Source organism: Ursus arctos, unplaced genomic scaffold (genome assembly GCF_023065955.2).
Source record: "Ursus arctos isolate Adak ecotype North America unplaced genomic scaffold, UrsArc2.0 scaffold_2, whole genome shotgun sequence".
In the NCBI taxonomy this organism is placed as follows: Eukaryota; Metazoa; Chordata; class Mammalia; order Carnivora; family Ursidae; genus Ursus; species Ursus arctos.
The window spans coordinates 31,234,329-31,253,878 of record NW_026622874.1 but is presented as its reverse complement, the minus strand read 5'-3'; the positions used below and the strand labels follow the sequence as shown (position 1 = coordinate 31,253,878).

Below are 19,550 nucleotides of genomic sequence, written 5' to 3'. Positions count from 1 at the left end.
AGAAAGCCCGTATGAACCATGGAGATACAGAAGGATATGTTGCAGTGTTCAAAGCAAGGAAATGCTCTCTTTGTGAAGAGATTGAGGCAAAGACTGAATATGGTGGGGCGACTATGGTTTGACCATTTCTGCTCAGACAGAAATTTCTCCAAGAGGCAGTATTTGCTCTGGAGTTTGCTATTGGACTGCCCGAAACTTCCTCAGAGTTGCACCATGGTCTGAAGTTCTTTCTACCTAATCCCCCATCCTTCCCCTTCTTCTTTAGCAGAGATCAGACCTGTGCTGTGGGCTGAGACTTTCCATACCTACTCCTATTTATTCCCTTTCTCCATTCTCTTTCACAGGCATCAGCCTCAGTGAAACTCTTGCATTCCTAACTCTACCTCGGCATCTGCCTTCCAGAGAGCTCAAACTGACACACCAATTGTGAGACCTTCCCAGCTTGTGCATTTCTGTGACTCAAGTTAATAAATCCTCTTTTTTAAAATCTCTTTTAACTTTTTAAATTATGTTATGTTAGTCACCATACAGTACATCATTAGCTTTTGATATAGTACCTTTTTTCTTTTTAAAAGAATCAAAGTTATGTGTACATATTTAAAAAGCAAAACAGTCTTACAAGGTTTGTAATAAAACACAGCACCCTTCGGGTCCTCTCCTGTGATTTCTTCCATGTAATAAGCATTTATTTCTCCTTGTTTATCTGATTATTTTGGTGTTTCTCTCCATGTCTCCAAATAACATGATTGTATTGTTACTACTTAGTTTTTCCATTTTAGTCATTATCTATTCCACTACAGAAGATTAGGATTTAGCTCTCTTTCCATCCCCTACTCTTACTGCTCATATGCACACTTTCCATAGTTTTTATACTCCAAAAGTGTTAAATTATACTCTGTTATATCAATATTCAATGTTTACATGTGATGACTAAGTGATTGCTATTCAGAGTTAAGCATTGTAGTAAACTATGATTACATTTATTTTCTTGCAAATTGAGGTTTATTGTTGTCTTTTTTTTTTTAACCTTCTTAGTTCTCTATGTGCCCATCACTAAGGCAAGCCCGTGTGTCTAAATACCCTCTTACGTGCCTGGGTAGCTCAGTCAATTGAGCGTCTGACTCTTGGTTTCAGCTCAGATCATGATTTCAGGGTTGTGAGATTGAGCCCGGAATCAGGCTCCACACTCAGCACGGAGTCTGCGTCAGATTCTCCCTCCCTCTTCCTCTGCCCCGCCCCATTGGTACTGTGCTCTCTCTCTCAAAAAAAATCCCCTCTCAAGATGTTGAGGCATGTTATGTGTTCTATCACATTCATCTTCATGAAGAAGTCTTTCTCTTGGAGCCTACTGACTTGGCCCATTAGAACTCATTGCCTTCTATGCATGGTGTCCAGATGTCCACCTGGCTCTTCCCTTAACACCCTCCTGGGATTCCAAGAGTTTCTCTTACATGTTCAAGCTCCTATGTCCTATAACCTGTGTCCTTCTCTTATATGGTTTCTTCAGTTACTATGTTGGAAAACGTTCTCAAATAACTTTTTGAGAGAGGATGCATAGGAGGTGAGATGTTTTTGAGACCATAGCTGTCTGAAATCGTTTTTATTCTACCTTTTCATTTTACTTTTAACTTGGTTGGGGATATAGAAGTTTAGGAATTAATTTTCATACAGAATTCAGAAGGCATTTCTTTATTGCCTTCTAGTTTATAGTTTACTGAGCAACTGTTATGTATCAGATTGTTCTATATTTATCCTTGTGATACATCTGATATCTGATCTTCTTGCCATCCCAGTATTCTAAAAATTCATGAGCTGTGTTTTGGTGTACAAGGCACTCAATTGTACTAGGCACTTAGAGTACCCTTTCAATCTGAAAAGTCTTGGCCTTCAAATATGGGAAATTTTCCAGATTTCTTTCCTTTGATGATTTTTTCTCCTCTTCTTTTTTTCTGAAACCCTGTTTATTTCTACACAGGCACTCTGTATCACCTTATCCTCTTTTCCTATTTTCTACATCTTGGTCATTTTACTCAGTTTTCTAAGAGATGTCTTCAACTGTATCTATCAGCCCTTACATTGAATTTTAAATTTTTATTTTTTTAATTTCAATTTTTTGTGAGTATTCTAAATGTTTCTTTTTATCCTGTTCTTGTTTCACTGTTGAAAAATCCTTTGTTTTTTTTTTTTTTTTAAATCTCAGGACTAAATTAAGACTGGGAACAGGGCAGCTCTGGGGATGTTGGTGTCAAGAATTAGTGAATTTCATGCTAAACCCTAAGATGATAGGTCCCAATTATGGTAGTCTTCTGCTTTCTCAGTTCAAATGACAGGAAGTGGTTGGCTGGGATTGATTGGTCCATCCAGGATAGGTATTACTCCAGCTCAATCAATTAGAACCAAAGATTAAGAATACTACACTTGACTATACCATACTTGACTATACTAAACACGACTCCCAGGGTCTCACTATTGATAGTTGGGGAAACTGTTCTCATAGACGGAAGATGTAGCATAAGCAGGAAGATTTATTTCCCAAAAGATTTGTTTCTCTGGTATTTCTTCTTGAGATACTGGGAAAGTATTCTTTAATACTTTTTATACTTGAAACAGTATGTATTAGACCATTGAACTTAAAATCATCTATAGAGGGTGAAATACTCTGCATTTAAGATCAGTCTTTATGGAGTAAAGATTTGTTTTACATGAATGTCCCTTGGAGGGGTTGCTTTTTAAAGATGGGTATCTTCAGGCCCTACCTACCTCCAAAGGTTCTTATTCATTTGCTATGGGATGGAGCATAGGAATTTGTATATTTAACAAATCCTGGATGGTACTGATGTAGTATTAAGAACCACAATTAGAGAAACACCTGTAGAGAAGGCCTTTTTTATGCTTGTTACCAAAAAAATCTGGTTTTATTTCAGGAGTCAAAGAAACACATGAATTCGTTAAGGCAGATATATAAAAGAAAGAGGCATTTTTTTTTTTATTTTAATGTTTTTTATTATATTATATTAGTCACCATACAGTACATCCCTGGTTTCTGATGTAAAGTTTGATGATTCATTAGTTGCGTATAACACCCAGTGCACCATGCAATACGTGCCCTCCTTAATACCCATCACCAGTCTATCCCATTCCCCAACCCCCCTCCCCTCTGAAGCCCTCAGTTTGTTTCTCAGAGTCCATAGTTTCTCATGCTTCATTCCCCCTTCTGATTACCCCCCCTTTCTTTATCCCTTTCTTCCCCTACTAATCTTCCTACTTCTTATGTTCCCTAGATGAGAGAAATCATATGATAATTGTCTTTCTCTGCTTGACTTATTTCACTTAGCATTATCTCCTCCAGTCCCGTCCATGTTGCAGCAAATGTTGAGAACTCGTTCTTTCTGATAGCTGAGTAATATTCCATTGTATATATGGACCACAACTTCTTAATCCAGTCATCTGTTGAAGGGCATCTTGGTTCCTCCCACGATTTAGCTATTGTGGACAATGCTGCTATGAACATTGGGGTGCCTATGGCCCTTCTCTTCACTACGTCTGTATCTTTGGGGTAAATACCCAGTAGCGCCATGGCTGGGTCATAGGGTAGCTCAATTTTTAACTTTTTAAGGGACCTCCACACTGTTTTCCAGAGTGGCTGTACCAACTTGCATTCCCACCAACAATGTAGGAGGGATCCCCTTTCTCCACATCCTCTCCAGCAATTGTTGTTTCTTGCCTTGTCAGTTTTTGCCATTCTAACTGGTGTAAGGTGGTATCTTAGTGTGGTTTTGATTTGAATTTCCCTGATGGCGAATGATTTTGAACATTTTTTCATGTGTCTGTTAGCCATTTGTATGTCATCATTGGAAAAGTGTCTGTTCATATCTTCTGCCCATTTTATGATTTGTTTATTTGTTTCTCGTGTATTGAGTTTGAGAAGTTTTTTATAGATCTTGGATACCAGTGTTTTATCTGTAGCATCATTTGCAAATATCTTCTCCCATTCCGTGGGCTGCCTCTTAGTTTTTTTGACTGTTTCCTTGGCTGTGCAGAAGCTTTTTATCTTGATGAAGTCCCACGAGTTCATTTTATCTTTTGTTTCTCTTGCCTTTGGAGACGTGTCATGAAAAAGGTTGCTTTGGCCGATGTTGTAGAGGTTGCTGCCTATGTTCTCCTCTAGAATTTTGATGGATTCCTGTCTCACATCGAGGTCTTTTGTCCATTTGGAGTTTATCTTTGTGTATGGTGTGAGAGAGTGGTCAAGTTTCATTCTTTTGCATGTAGCTGTCCAATTTTCCCAGCACCATTTATTGAAGAGACTGTCTTTTTTCCACCGGATGTTTTTTCCTGCTTTATCAAAGATTAGTTGCCCAAAGAGCCAAGGGTCCATTTCTGGGCTCTCTATTCTGTTCCATTGGTCTATGTGTCTGTTTTTGTGCCAGTACCATGCTGTCTTTGTGATCACAGCTTTGTAGTACAGCTCGAAATCCAGCATGGTGATGCCCCCAGCTTTGTTTTTCCTTTTCAACAGTTCCTTGGCGATTCGGAGCCTTTTCTGGTTCCATACAAATTTAAGGACTATTTGTTCCATTTCTTTGAAAAATGTCATCAGTATTTTGATCGGGATAGCATTGAAAGTGTAGATTGCTCTGGGTAGCATGGACATTTTAACTATGTTAATTCTTCCGATCCATGAGCATGGAATATTTTTCCATCTTTTTGTGTCTTACTCAATGTCTTTCAAGAGTGATTTATAGTTTCTAGAATATAGGTCCTTTACGTCTCTGGTTAAGTTAATTCCAAGGTAACGTATGGTTTTTGGTGCTATTGTAAATGGGATGGATTCTCTAATTTCTCTTTCTTCAGTCTCATTATTCGTGTATAAAAATGCAGCTGATTTCTGAGCATTGATTTTGTATCCCGCCACATTACTGAATTGCTCTATAACTTCTAATAGTTTGGGCGTGGATTCTTTTGGGTTTTCCATATAGAGTATCATGTCATCTGCAAAGAGAGACATTTTGACTTCCTCTTTGCTGATTTGGATACCTTTGATCCCTTTTTGTTGTCTGATTGCTGTTGCAAGGACTTCTAGTACTATGTTGAATAGTAGTGGCGAGAGTGGGCATCGTTGTCGTGTTCCTGATCTTAAGGGAAAGGCTTCCAGCTTTTCCCCATTGAGAATGATATTTGCTGTAGGCTTTTCATAGATCGTTTTTATGAGATTGAGGAATGTACCCTCTATCCGTACACTCTGGTTTTAATCAGGGAAGGATGTTGTATTTTGTCAAATGCTTTTTCTGCATCTATTGAGAGAATCATATGATTTTTTAATTTTTCCTTCTGGGTAAAACCTATGACACTGATTGATTTGCGAATGTTGAACCACCCTTGCATCCCAGGGATGAATCCCACTTGGTCATGATGGATAATCCTTTTAATGTACTGTTGGATTCTATTAGCCAGGATCTTGTTGAGGATTTTGGTGTCCATATTCATTAGGGAAATCGGTCTGTGATTCTCCTTTTTGATGGGGTCTTTGCCTGGTTTGGGGATCAGGTAATATTGGCCTCATAGAATGAGTTTGGTAGCTTTCCTTCTGTTTCTATTTTTTGAAATAGCTTTAGGAGAATAGGTATTATTTCTTCTTTGAATGTTTGGTAGAATTCCCCAGGAAAACCGTCTGGGCCTGGAGTTTTGTTTTTTGGAAGGTTGTTTATCATTGTTTCAATCTCTTCATAATTAATTGGCCTGTTTAAAAAATCAATTTCTTCCTGTTTCAGTCTTGGTAGTTTATAGGTTTCCAGGAAGGCCTCCATCTCTTTTTATTGGCATAAAGCTGTTGATAAAAGTTTCTAATAATCCTTCCAATTTCATTGGTGTTGGTTGTGACCTCTCCTTTTTCATTCATAATTTTATTAATTTGTGTCCTTTCTCTATTCTTTTGGATAAGTCTTGCCAGTGGTCTGTCCATTTTATTGATTCTCTCAAAGAACCAGCTTCTAGTCCTGTTGATCTGCTCTACTGTACTCCTGGTTTCTGCTTGATTGATTTCTGCTCTAACCTTAGTCAACTGCTTCCTCGTGCGTGGATTAGGTCTGTCCCTCTGTTGCTGTTCCAGCTTCTTGAGGTGAGAATATAAAAACTGCATTTTAGATTTTTCTATTCTTTTGAGTGAGGCTTGGATGGCTATGTATTTCCCCCTTAGGACTGCCTTTGCAGTATCCCATAGGTTTTGGACCATTGTGTTTTCATTCTCGTTGGTCTCCATAAATTGTTTAAATTGATTTTTGATTTCCTGGTTTATCGAATCATTCCTGGGCAGGATGGTTCTTAGTCTCCAAGTGTTTGAGTTTCTTCCAAATTTTTCCTTGTGGTTGAGTTCCAATTTCAGAGCGTTGTGGTCTGAGAATATGCAGGGAATAATTTCAGTCTTTTGATATCGGTTGAGACCTGTTTTGTGACCCAGAACATGGTCTATTCTTGAGAATGTTCCATGGGCATTAGAATAGAATGAGTATTCTTTGGTTCTGGGGTGTAGTGTTCTATATATATCTATGAGGTCCAACTCATCGAGTATGGCATTCAAAGCTCTTGTTTCTTTGCTGATTTCTTGCTTAGGTGGTCTATTGCTGATAGTGGAGTGTTGAGGTCCCCTACTATTAGTGTATTTTTATCTATATGTCTCTTTATTGTGGTTAAGAGTTGGCTTGTGTATCATGCTGCTCCCCTGTTGGGGGCATATATATTTATAATTGTCATACCCACTTGTTGGATACATCCTTTAAGAATAATATAGTGCCCTCTGTGTCTCTAACTATAGTCTTTAGTTTAAAATCCAGTCTGTCTGATATGAGAATTGCTACCCCAGCTTTCTTTTGAGGTCCATTGGCGTGAAAGATGGTATTCCATCCCTTTACTTTCAGTCTGAATGTGTCTTTAGGTTCAAAATGAGTCTCTTGTAGACAGCAAATGGATGGGTCATGTCTTTTTATCCAATCTGCAACCCTGTGGCATTATGGGAGCATTTAGGCCATTTACATTGAGACTGATTATCGAGAGATATGTTTTTAATGATGCCATGTTGCCAGTAAAGTCTTTGTTTCTGTCGATTGTGACTTTCTGTTCTGTATCACTCTTGGGGCCTTTTTACCTTTATAGAACCCCCCTTAATATCTCCTGTAGGGCTGGTTTCATGGTTACGAAATTGGTCAATGACTGGCGATTCTGGAAGGTCTTTATTTCTCCATCAATTCTGAATGAGAGCCTTGCTGGATAAAGGATCCTTGGCTGCACGTTTTTCTCTGAAAGAGCTTTAAAAATGCCCCCCCCAACCCTTTCTCTCATTCCATGTCTGTGTAGACAGGTCTGACGTAATTCTGATACCTTTGCCTTGGTACATAAGAAATTTCTTTGCCCCGGCCGCTTTCAATACTGAATCCTTGGATCTAATATTTGCGAATTGCACTATGACGTGACGTGGCGTAGGTTTGTCGTGGTTGAGCTTGGGAGGGGTCCTCTATGCCTCTTGGACACGAATGTTTGTTTCCCTTGCTAGATTAGGGAAGTTTTCAGCTACAATTTGTTCAAATATCTCTTCTAGACCTCTGTTTTTCTCCACCCCCTCGGGGATGCCGATGATTCTGACATTGGAACGTTTCATTGAGTTATCTCCCATAACCTACATTCCTGAGCGTGGATTTTTTTGAGTCCAGATTCTATTTTAGCTTTCTCTTCTACTAACCCATCCTCCAATTTGCTGATATGTTCTTCTGCCTCATTCACCCTGGCCGTCAGAGCCTCTAGTTTTGACTGCATTTGGCTCATAGAATTTTTAATTTCTGCCAGATTCGCTCTCATTTCCACCCTTAGAGATTCTATATTCTCATTAACATTTTCGTTAATATTTTTTTCAAGTCTACACATCATCTTGACCATTGTTACTCTGAATTCCATTTCTGATAATTTGGTTATATCCATATCCGTTAGTTCTGTGGCAGAGGCCACAGACTCATTGTCTTTTCTTTGCTGGGGGGGATTTCTCCTTCTCATCATTCTGATGAGGAGAGGTTGCGGGGCTGTCCAGAGCCCAAATTATTGACTGGGACCCAGGCCGTGCGCCCTTGTTTTATAGGGATTTTAGGGATGTGGGCTTCTTGATTTTTCAGCCTGCCTTCTGGGGGAGGGGCCTTCCACGCCAATACTCAGGCAACCCTGTTTGGGTAGAGTCTCCGTGTCCCCTGCGAGGGGGGATGGGAATGGGCACACTGTGAGCCGGTATTTCCAGGCTTTTGTTCTCTGGCAGCTTTCCCTGGCGTTTTGCTGTGCCTCTTCTGAGTGTCAGAGTAGCAGTGGCCGAATCTCAGCCTCTGTCTCAGAACAGAGGGATCACGGACCATTCTCCACTGATGTTCTGGCCACTTTAACTCTGTTTCTGTTGGTGCTGCTCAACCCTGCAGCGTCCCGGGATGTGCGCCCCACACGCGGTGTCCCAGCCCTGACTTCCAGGGCTGGCGCGTCTCTGTCCTTTGTGTTTCTAACACTGCCAGCTGCCAGCTGCCAGCTGCCAGTCGCCCCCGCACGCTCCGTAGCTCCCGGTCTCAGTCTGGTTCCAGTGAGCACACTGGAGCTCCGTGAGAAGTCTGGTGGAGTGCGCTCCCCGCTCACGGTCACAGTCTGTTTTCTCGCAGGTGCCGTCTGCGAGTCCGCCGGCTCCCCCGTGTAGGTGGCTACCGTTTCCCGGTGCCCGAACGTGGCGGCTCCCGCCCCCTTCCGTTTATCTTCCGATATCTGTGTACGGTTTCACGGCTCCCTGCTTGTACCTCAATACTCAGCGCTGGAGATGTTCATTTGTAGAGATCCAGATGTATCTTCCTGCGTCTCAGGCTGATTCCGTGGATGTTCAGGCTGGTCTGGTACCTATCCAACTCGACTCAGGGGACCGGCTGAAAAAGGGGTCCCTACTCCTCTGCCATCTTAACCTACTCTCAGAGTTAGGTATTTAATACCTTATTGGGGGATGTTTTCCTTAACTCACTAGTTTGGATGGCCACCAGAATAAATTCTTCTTGGCAAGAGTTATGAGGTTGCTGCCAAAAGTTCTTAGTGAAAAATTAACATTGAGAATTCACATCAATGAGGGCATGGCACAATATCGTAATTATCACGGCAACCTCATCACCTACTGGCCTAATCAATTTTCTGGGGAAAATGTTTCTTATCTCTTAAAGAGAAGTCATGTACTTTTAAATTCTCTGTGTCCTCAAATGTATCAATGTTATAACAATGACATTGGACTTAAATTTTATGAGGAAAGCATCCTATATGCTATCATGTGACTCAGAAATGGGATTTGTGGAGGAAAATTTGTAAAAAGTTAATCCATGTTGACTTAGCTTTAGAATGAGTTAGCATTCAATTTCTTCCTTTTCCTAGGTTTTAACAATTGTAATGACACATCGGTAGGATTTTTTTCTGCTCTTCATTCACATTCTTTTAGATATATGAAATTACTACTTAATTATAACATTTTTATAAATGTATCAAGAATTTTTAAACGTTTTTATTTAAATTCAATTAATTAACATATAATGTATTATTGGTTTCAGAGTATGTATAGGCCTGTGATGAATCAGTCTTATATAATACCCAGTGCTCATTACATCACATGCCCTCCTTAATGTCCATCACCCAGTTACCCCATCCCTCCACCCCTTCTCCCCTCCGGCAACTCTCAGTTTTTTTCCCGAGATTAAGAGTCTCTTATGGTTTATCTCCCACTCTGGTTTTATCTTGTTTTATTTTTTCCTCTTTTCCCCTATGATCCTCTGTTTTGTTTCTGAAATTCCACATATCAGTGAAATCATATGATAATTGTCTTTCTCCTATTGACTTATTTCACTTAGCGTAATACTCTCTAGTTCCGTCCATGTCATTGCAAATGGCAAGATTTCATTTTTTGGTGGGTGTGTAATATTCCATTATACACACACACACACACACACACACACCATATGTATCAGGATTTTATTTGGGGAAATGCCTGTATGTAAGGGAATGAGCTAGGAAATGGCCAAGAAACCATTAGACCATGATGCAGCCTGACCCTGAGTGAAGGAGAGAGAGTGGGTTGGGCCCAGATTGCTGTGCAGTCTGTAGAAAGTTCAGCAAGGCTCTCAGGTAGTTCTCAAGCCAAAGTTGGCTGAAAAGGGAGACCCTTGTCTCCTTGTCACCCAGGAACAGATCTACCTTGGTATTCCAGTCATACTCGGTCAGTGGAAAGAGCAGCCTGTGGGAAGCGTGACCTCCGTGCAAACGTGGAGATGGATTCAGAAACGCAGCTGCTGGGGCCCTTAGTCAGTGGTGCTCCCTGCAGTAGGAGGTCTGTGAAGGGTATTCTCATGGCTGCACCTCAGTCTTTTCCAGGATCCGGTGGTTGGAGTGGAAGATGGGCAGCTCCTCAAAAAAAAAAAAAAAAAAGAGAGAGAGAGAGAGAGCGCGATTTTTGTGGACAGCTAAAACAGTAACATCTAATACATTAAGTATTGTCAAAATTCTTCTAAGAGGCCTCTACAGCCCAGCTCTTCCTTTTTATTCCTACAGCTGCTACCATTGTCCCCCTACCGCTGCTACCATTGTCCATACTTCCATTATCCTATTTTTGGACCAACAGAGCATCTTCTAATTAGTTTCTGTCTTTCTTCTCAACCTTCTTCAACCTTATAATTTTCTTTTAGGACATCATTTTGAACATATCAGTTTCTTACTAAAGGCCCTGAAAGATTTCAGGAGAGTCTCAAATTCTCAGTCTGGCATTAAGGACCTTCTAATATGACTCTTACTATTCCCTAGTGCAACTCCTGTATCTTGCAAATATCACCATCCTTCAAGCACATCATGTTCATTTTCACCCTAGACGTGTCTTAGAGTTATAGAGTCTCAGAGATGAAAAGTCTGTATGAGTATCAAATGGTCTCCATTCTAGCTTTTTGACCTCAGTGAGACTAGAGGTGAATCTTTGGGGATTAAAGCAAAAGCATAAAAGAAGAGAAGGGAAATGAGAGACAGAGAGAGAGAAAGAGACAGAGAAAGTGAGAGATGAAGGGGGAGGGGTAGTGCAAGTTCTAAGTTCTGGTCTGTGTGACAAAACCAGCATGTGGTCCTTAGGATTTTGAAAGCAGGTATCTGGGATGAAATGAAGGCAGCTGGGGCTCTGGACTATGGGAGAAAGAGGGATGGAGAGAGTATGGAATGGGTTTCAGAAAGGAACACTTTCTAGCAAGAAAAAAGCCCACCTGAGAAAACCTCATCATTTCCAACTATCCCAAGGGCCTTTACCAACACAGGGTTAACAAAACAAACAAACAAACAAAAAAATCCAAGAGAATATGAGGGGAAAGAGATGGAAGAAAGGAGGGATGGCAGCTTCCCACTTCCAACCATCTAATGTTTTTGTTGACAAGGCCTGTTAGCATAGTTCTGTTTCCAATAGAGCTTGCATGTAGGGTAGGATTACAATCTGGTTTACTGTGGTAAGAAATCCAATTATTTTACACACTAAACCAAGAGGGATTATTTGTAACAATAATAATCTGGGCATCAGGGCTTATAACAAGCCAAGATCTGTTTCTGCGCAGCTGCCACCCACTGGTTTTGGCTCTAACTCTTGTGACCATACAGAATAAGCCTGATCCTTTTTCATCTGGCAAGCATTCAAATATTTGAAAGCAATTACCACGGAGTCCCTGAGTCATTTCTTTTTCAGACTAAACATTACCAGCTTTTTAACCTTTTCTTGTAGAATGTAATTAGAAATATTTTGCTGCTGAATTCACTCCAGGTATTTTCTTACTAGGGCAGAGGAGACTGGGATTACTGCTTTCTTTGTGATAGATAATAAACATCTAAAATTACAGCCTAAAATCACCTTAATAATTTTAGTAGGCACCCTATATATGAAAATTAAACTTATTGTCAGTGAAAACTCCAGTCCTTTCCACTTGTGCTGCTCCTGACCTAGGTCTTCTGTACTCTGTTTTCTTTCATTTATTTTATTCATTTGTTGAGGATTTCTCATTACTTACATTTTTACTAATAAGGAACCACCGTGGGTTTGGTACTGGAAGTGGGAAAAATTTATCACTACTGGGATCCTCTCCAATTGCTGTGACCCAGGGAAGCTAGAGATGGCAGGATCCTGGGTCAGGACTGAGAATGAGAGAAGCAAAATGTCTAGGGTGCAAATTTAAGGAGGCACTCACTCTCAGGTTTGAACAAGCATGGTAGTACAGGTGGTATAGTGTTGGACAGAGTTCTTATCCAGCCTCCTCTCTAGTTTATTGCTTTGGATAATCTGAGAACATAGATCAGGTAGGTTAGTTCAGGTGTCAGCCATTTTAACTGCAAAACAAAGTTCTAGAGTTAGTACTTTTATATTCTGCACAAACAACCACACACGTATATACTCTTATGTAATATACATGAGGGAAAATGATAGTCATTATATGGCATATGGTCAGAGTGAGGGAGTTCAGACTAAAAGATTGGGATTTTTCCTAGATCTTCCCATGATGGTTAAGGAGAGAGAGGAGAAGCATACAAATCCAACCTTTGTCCCCAATTTGGACAAATGGAGGTGTTTATACTCATTGTTTCCTTTGGGCTGTGAATCCTTCCTACCATTGTTCAAGTTTTTCTTTAAAATTGTCTCTTGGATCTAGGGGCGCCTGGGTGGCTCAGTTGTTAAGCATCTGCCTTCGGCTCAGGGTGTGATCCCAGGGTCCTGGGATCAAGCCCCGCTTTGGGCTCCCTGCTCTGCTAGGAGCTTGCTTCTTCCTCTCCCACTCCCCCTGCTTGTGTTCCCTCTCTCGCTGGCTCTCTCTCTCTCTCTGTCAAATAAATAAATAATAAAAATAAATAAATAAATAAAATTGTCCCTTGGATCTAGAGTTTCCCATTTTGCAGAAATAAAGCTCAGAACATTAAGTGACTTCCCAATGACCAGCACAAAAAAAAACAACTCTCCATAGGAAATTTGAAGAAAATAAAGAATTTCAGCTGTGATTATATAACAAAGCCTCAGACATAAAAGGAGACAAAATCAAAAGGGAATGGTCCCTAACAGAGAATAGTGAAACCCTTTCCAGGAAACAAAGCAAAGGGAAGCACAAGCAAAGATGGGTTGGTTGAATGCATATCTCCTCCCTCAGATTAGCTTACCTTGTCCAGCTCAAACCAAATCTATTTGAGGAATTCCCCATTTTAGCTTTCTCAGTGAAAGGGAACCAGGAAGATGAATGAAACAGGTGAGTACTTAGGACTCAGTCTAGGCCCTAATCAATGATGAAGGGATACTCCAAATTTTCTAATATATGTAAAGGCAAAAATGTCAGGAGAATTCTTACCTCTGATTGGGGGAGAGAGGTTTGGAAGGAATCAGAGAGGGGAAGGAGCCGTTTGAAGCTTTATTTTCAGAAAATCATTATATACTTTTAATATTAAATGCTATTCTTGCTAGTTGTGAAAAACTCAAAGACCATGGAATGATAAAACGTAAAGTGAAAGTCTATTCTATGCTTCTGGCCTTCCAGAGGAAACAACTGTTAATAGTTTGGTATAGATCCATCCAATACTCCTGTGCCTTAAAAATGTATTATTACATATGTATTAGGGTTCTCCAGGGAGATCTCTATCTCTATCTCTATCTATCTATATCTATAGCTATTCTCTTTATATGTATGGGGAGAGAGTGAGGGATTATAAGGAATTGGCTTACATGATTATAAATCCCCAGTCCCCAGATTATAGCCTTCTTCCTCTTTTTTTTTTTTTTTTTAAATGTCTTACAGTTGGTTATCTGGAGACCCAGGAGAGCTGATAGTGAAAGTTCCAAACCGAAAGCTGGCAAACTGGACATCCAAGGAGAGCTGATGTTTCAGTTTACATTCAAAGGCAAGAAAAGACAGATGTCCCAGCTTGAGGCCATCAGGCAAGGAGAGTTCACTCTTACTTAGTCTTTTTATTCTATTAAGGTCTTCAACTGTTTGGATAAGGCTTTACTCAGTCTAACAATATAAATATTAATCTTATCCAAAAACACCCTTGTAGACACACCCACAATAACGTTTGATCAAATATCTGGCACCCCATGGCCCAGTCAAGTTGACCCATAAAATCACATCACATTATTTATTAAATATAATAAATGGGCTCATAGAATATAAACTGGCTTATAATCTATGTGCATTATGGCATTGACATTAAGAACATGGGCTGCAGAGTCAGTGGGTCTAGGTTTGAATTGTGAGCTTGATGAGTCACCAAATGGCTTTGAATTTGTTTCCTTATTTATAATACTGATCTAATGACAGGATATAACTGACAGAGTTGTGAAGAGAATTAAATGAAATGTTGCAAATAAAATTATCTACCAGAGAACAAGCCCTAATATATGGTGGGTATTGTTGTATGTCAATAAATGTGGCTCCACTTTATCCATTTTTGGTAAATGCATAGTATTCTGTTATAGGGATAAATCCTAATTTATTTAACTGACCCCTATTGATGGACATTTAAGTTATTTCTAATTGTTTTCTATTGTAAACCAAAAAAAAAAGATATTCTTGCCAAATTATTTATTTAGGAGAAATTCATAAAATTATAATGGCTGGGTCAAAAAATACTACATATCTTTAATTTTTATTAATATTGCCACATTGTTCTCCAGAAATCTTGTACCACTTTATTCCTGCCACTCCCTGCCCCCATTCCCTCATTTGGGAGCACGTCCAGTTGTCCACACCCTTGCCAAACTGAGCACTATCAATCACTTACATCTTTGCTGATCTGATATTTAAGAGAAGTCTCATTTGTTTTAATTTCCATGCTTTTATAAATGGTAAACTTGAGCAAATTCACATATTTAATGCCCATTAGTATTTCTTCTTTTGACCCTTACCTATACTAACCCCTTTCCTAGTAGATGCTAGCATATTGTTTTCTTATTTTAAGTGCTCTTTAAAATATTCAACAATGCACTAATACCTAAACTTATATGCCACTTAATATATGTCAGGCGCTGTTCTAAATGCTTTACATGTTCTAATTCATTTATTCCTCAAAAACATCCTATAAAGTTGGTACTATTATTATTCCCATTTTACAGAGGAAGAAACTGTGAGGCACGTGTAAGTTAAATAACTTGCCTAAGATCTTGCTGCTGGTAAGTGGTAGAGTCAGTGGTTAGTAGGAGTTGTTGGAGTCCATGCTATACCCATTTTCTCCACTGCCTTCCAACCCTTTGTCATATATGCTGTAAATCTTTCTTTCTCAATTTGTATTCATCTTTAAACTTTGTTTATAGTGTCTTTCTTCCAGATAGAGGTTTTAAATTTTTATGTAGTCAAATTTCTTCTTTTTTTTTATGATTTCTTGCTGATCATATTCTTAAATGATGATTAGAAATTTCCCCAGCAAAGCAGATCCCTATCTTCCATCTTAAGACAGAGAGATAATTGTGTGCAAAAGACATGCATGAAGGAGTGAAAGAGCAGGGCACTTTCATGAAAAAGTGACATGGTCAGATGCATGAATTCTGGGAGACAAGATTAAAAAGGTCATTTGCAACTAGACTGTCAAGAACATTAGTATGGATCTTATCCTGAGGGCAGTGGAAGTGGGAGCCAATTAACTTTTTTTTTTAAGATTTTATTTATTTATTTAACAGAGAGAGAGAGTGAGAGAGCACAAGCAGGGGGAGCAGCAGAGGGAGAGGGAGAAGCAGGCTCCCCACTGAGCAGGGAGCCTGATGTGGGGCTTGATCCCAGGACCCTGAGATCATGACCTGAGCCAAAGGCAGACGCTTAACCGACCAAGCCACCCACGTGCCCCTCTTTCACCAGTTTTTAAAATAACATCTAATTCTCCATTACGTAAGATGAGACAAATTACCATCCTTAAACCATTCTTCATCTCGCATCCCTTTGCTTCACTTTTTTAGCCTCTGATGGCTATATTCTTCCTTTGATGTTGTCAAAATTGATGACTTTACATTCTGTTCTGTACAGTAAGGATTCCATACTTTTTCTAATACCTTGGAACACATAGTATTATGATTAAATAAATATTATTTACTGTGATCCAAGTTGTATGATTGGAATTCTAAATTGGAAATGGAGTACTACGTTGCTAAATCAGGGCTGACCCAAAGAGAATATTCCAGGCATCAAGGTCAAATGGAATTTCTTATCTGAAACTCTAACAACTATTCAAAATCATGCCATAACTAATTTGTTTCATGTGTAGTCCATATGGATTCCCTCCCTAGAATATCTAATTGCTTTTTTTCTAATGAGAGAAGAAATATATGCCCTTTTCATAAGATCTTCCAGCTTTGTAGTATATTCATTGTTGAATGGAAAGAATTTTCTTTCTGAACATGTTCTTTAGACTTTTGTTTCTAATTCGAGTGTGTTGCTTTCTAGGCTTGCTGCCCAACTATCATCCTATGATTTCTTTTCATTGTATTCATAAGTTAGTTTCCTTGTTTCTTGGATCTCCAGCTTCCTCTTCCTTGGATTCTATTCTCACTTTATTAGGCTATATCATCAAGTTAAAAAAAATTTAAATAAATGTGCATGGGAGTAACTTTTTTGAATTCATGCATTCCTTAAATGACTTAATTTTGCCTCATTCTTGATTGAGTTTAACATAGAATTCAAGCTTCATAATCATTTTCCCCTCCGTACTCTGTAGGCTTTGCTCCATCCTTTCCTAACATCCACTTTGTGGTTGAGATTTCTGATGCCAATTTGAATCTCATTTTGGGGGAGTTGATTTTTTGTTTTTGATTTACCTTTTTTCCATCTCTGGAAGCTTTAAGAATCTTCATTATCTTTCGTCCTCTGAAATTTGGTGGGTGGTGTTTAGATATGGGTTTTTATTCCTTCAGGAGCTTCCTTAGCTCTTGGAGCGCTCTTCCCATCTGAAGTCTGGGGCTTCCTTTAGATCTGAGAAGTATCTTTCCATTGTTTTACTATCTGTGCTTCATATTCTCTTTTCTTTCCCTCTGAATTCTTATCAGTGAAACACTAGACTTCCAGGATTAATCTATGAATTTTAATTTTTTCTCATATTTTCCATTCATTTGCTTTTTTCCTCTTCCAGCTCTTGTTTTGTTTTCTTCATGTTGTCTTTTTTTGTTCAAATACCTTTGTTGAAGCGTATTTAACAAATAATAAATTGCATATATATTTAAAGTGTATGATTTGATAAGTCTTGACATAGGTATATACCCACGAAACCATCACCACAATCAAGATAAGGAACACCCATCGCCACCAAGTGTCCTTCTGCCCTTTTGTAATCTCTCCCTCCTGCTCCTTCCTAGACCATCATTCCTCTCTCCCCTAGGCAACCACTCATTTGGTTTATGTCACTATAGATTACGTCATTTGCATATTTTAGACTTTTATATAAATGGAACCATACAGTATGTATCCTTTTTTATCTCTGAATTCTTTCACTTAGCATAATTATTTCAGATTCACCCGTGATGTTATGTATATCCATAGTTCATTTCTTTTTTAATTGCAAAGTGTTATTGCATTGTATGATTATGCCACAGTTTGTCCATCCGTTCACCTATTGATGAAGATTTTTATTGTTTCAGTTTTTGGCAAATAAAGCTGCTATAAATACTCATGTACAAGTCTTTGTATGGACATATGCTTTCTTTTCTCCTGGACAAGTATCTAGGAGAGGAATGACTAGATTGTATGGTAGATATGTGTTTAACTTTTTATGAAACTGCCAAACTGTTTTCCAAAGTCCTGGTGCCATTTCCATCCCTTCTAATAAATGTTTTGTTTCAACAAGCATTTTTAAAAATAAGTTTTCCTTGTTCTTGGATTTTTCTCTACTTATTCTTTCAATAAGTAGATGGCTTGTAATATCTTTTTGAAACTCTCTGAATTTCCCTTGGGATCATTTATCCATTGTTCACTTAAGTCCTTTCCAAATGTCTAGAGATCCTTGACTCTTTATTCATATTTTTAAATAATGGACCAGGTTGAATAATATAGGTAGCCCTAGGAGGCTTACCTCTTCCTAGACAGATGTTTAATTTCCTTAGAGTTTTCTGATTTTATCCTAGGCACAAATTCTACTTCTGGAGTTAAATTGGATGAATATTTAGCAATATAGGAATAAACTCAACCTAGTATATTTTGGTTGGGGGACGAGTCTGAGTGAAGGAGAAAAAAGACAGGGCTTAGCATCTGAAAAAGTACATTTTTTTCCTGTGTAGATTTACCATAATAAAATGCAATAGACAGGAAGTGGTAGAAGTAGCAGGTACCCTAATAGCTATATCTATTATTTTTATATAACATTTTCTATTGAAAGTTAAAAAAATATTTGTGCATATTGTTTTAGGAGAGAAATTGGGTTCCTTTGGGAGTTACTATCAAGTGTTTTTTAAATCAGATTCTGTGGTGGTTTTTAAATTTAGTGAGCATCTTCATGAAATGAAAACTTTATGATAGCAATGGAAATATAACTTGTGGGGGTGCCTGGGTGGCTCAGTTGGTTAAGCGTTCAACTCCTGATTTCAGCTCAGGTCTTGATCTCAGGGTCATGAATTGAAGCCCCAGGTTAGGCTCCACACCAGCTGTGGAGACTACTTAAAAAAAAGAAGAAGAAAGAAAGAAAAGAAATGTAAATTGTGCTTAGAGTCTCATAATTCACTTTCAAACCTTAACATATCATGTAAAACTTGGAAATTGTACTCATTGTCCTATAATTGATTGTTGCAGCCCTTCTTTTTGAATCCTCAAAAGATGTCCCATAATTCCTTTAATAAATTGTTCCACCGTAAAATAAAAAACACCTATAACTTTTTTTTTTAATGTCAGAGCACAGCATGTTATACCATGTTAAACTCCGTGGAAATTTCCCTTTTCGTTCATAATGGTATATATTTAAGCAAAGAGAAAGTCCATATTGGGAAAAAAATAATTGTGGAAGATGATGTAGAAATACTATGCTAGATAAAAAGTTCTTTGGGTTTCTTAAAGAGGTCTTTTAAGTTTCTCTTGATCATAATCATCAATGGCTATTTTATCAGATTGTTATGCAGATATACATATTAAAGTTTAAAAACGGCTAGTATAAAGGATCCAGACACCTAAGCCTTTTACCATTGATTTATTCACTTAACAAAAATTATCTACTTTTATACAAAGAATTGAATTTGGCATACTTGTTTTTGATGAATTTAAGCAATAAAAGTTCTTAATGATCTTTTCTGAATTGGGCTCCCACATTTATAGTTATATAAACTAAGGAGAGTTAAATGACTTTTAAGATCAGAAGATCTCAGCAGAAGATCTCATCTAACTCAGATTATTCATTGATTTTTCTTAAGTGTAGTATTCAATTTCCTTCCTACATTCATACATTCTTGAGGCCTTCTATAAGTTGCCGCTTTCCACATGAGAGGTGGCTGTATTTACTGGTGTGTGACATATTTTTGGCATTTAAAAGATTTGTGGCATACTTTTTGA

The 19,550-nt window shown here is 38.5% G+C and overlaps 1 long non-coding RNA gene across 1 annotated transcript in view; it reads left to right on the top strand.

The window, feature by feature from the left end:
• The window catches only part of LOC113262653 (uncharacterized), a 33,676-nt gene extending 14,881 nt beyond the window's left edge, over nt 1-18,795 (top strand). Inside the window, exon 3 of the long non-coding RNA XR_006410628.3 lies at nt 13,836-18,795. This is a non-coding gene — a long non-coding RNA (uncharacterized LOC113262653). The remainder of the gene's footprint in view (nt 1-13,835) is intronic.
• The last annotated feature ends 755 nt before the right edge of the window (nt 18,796-19,550 follow it).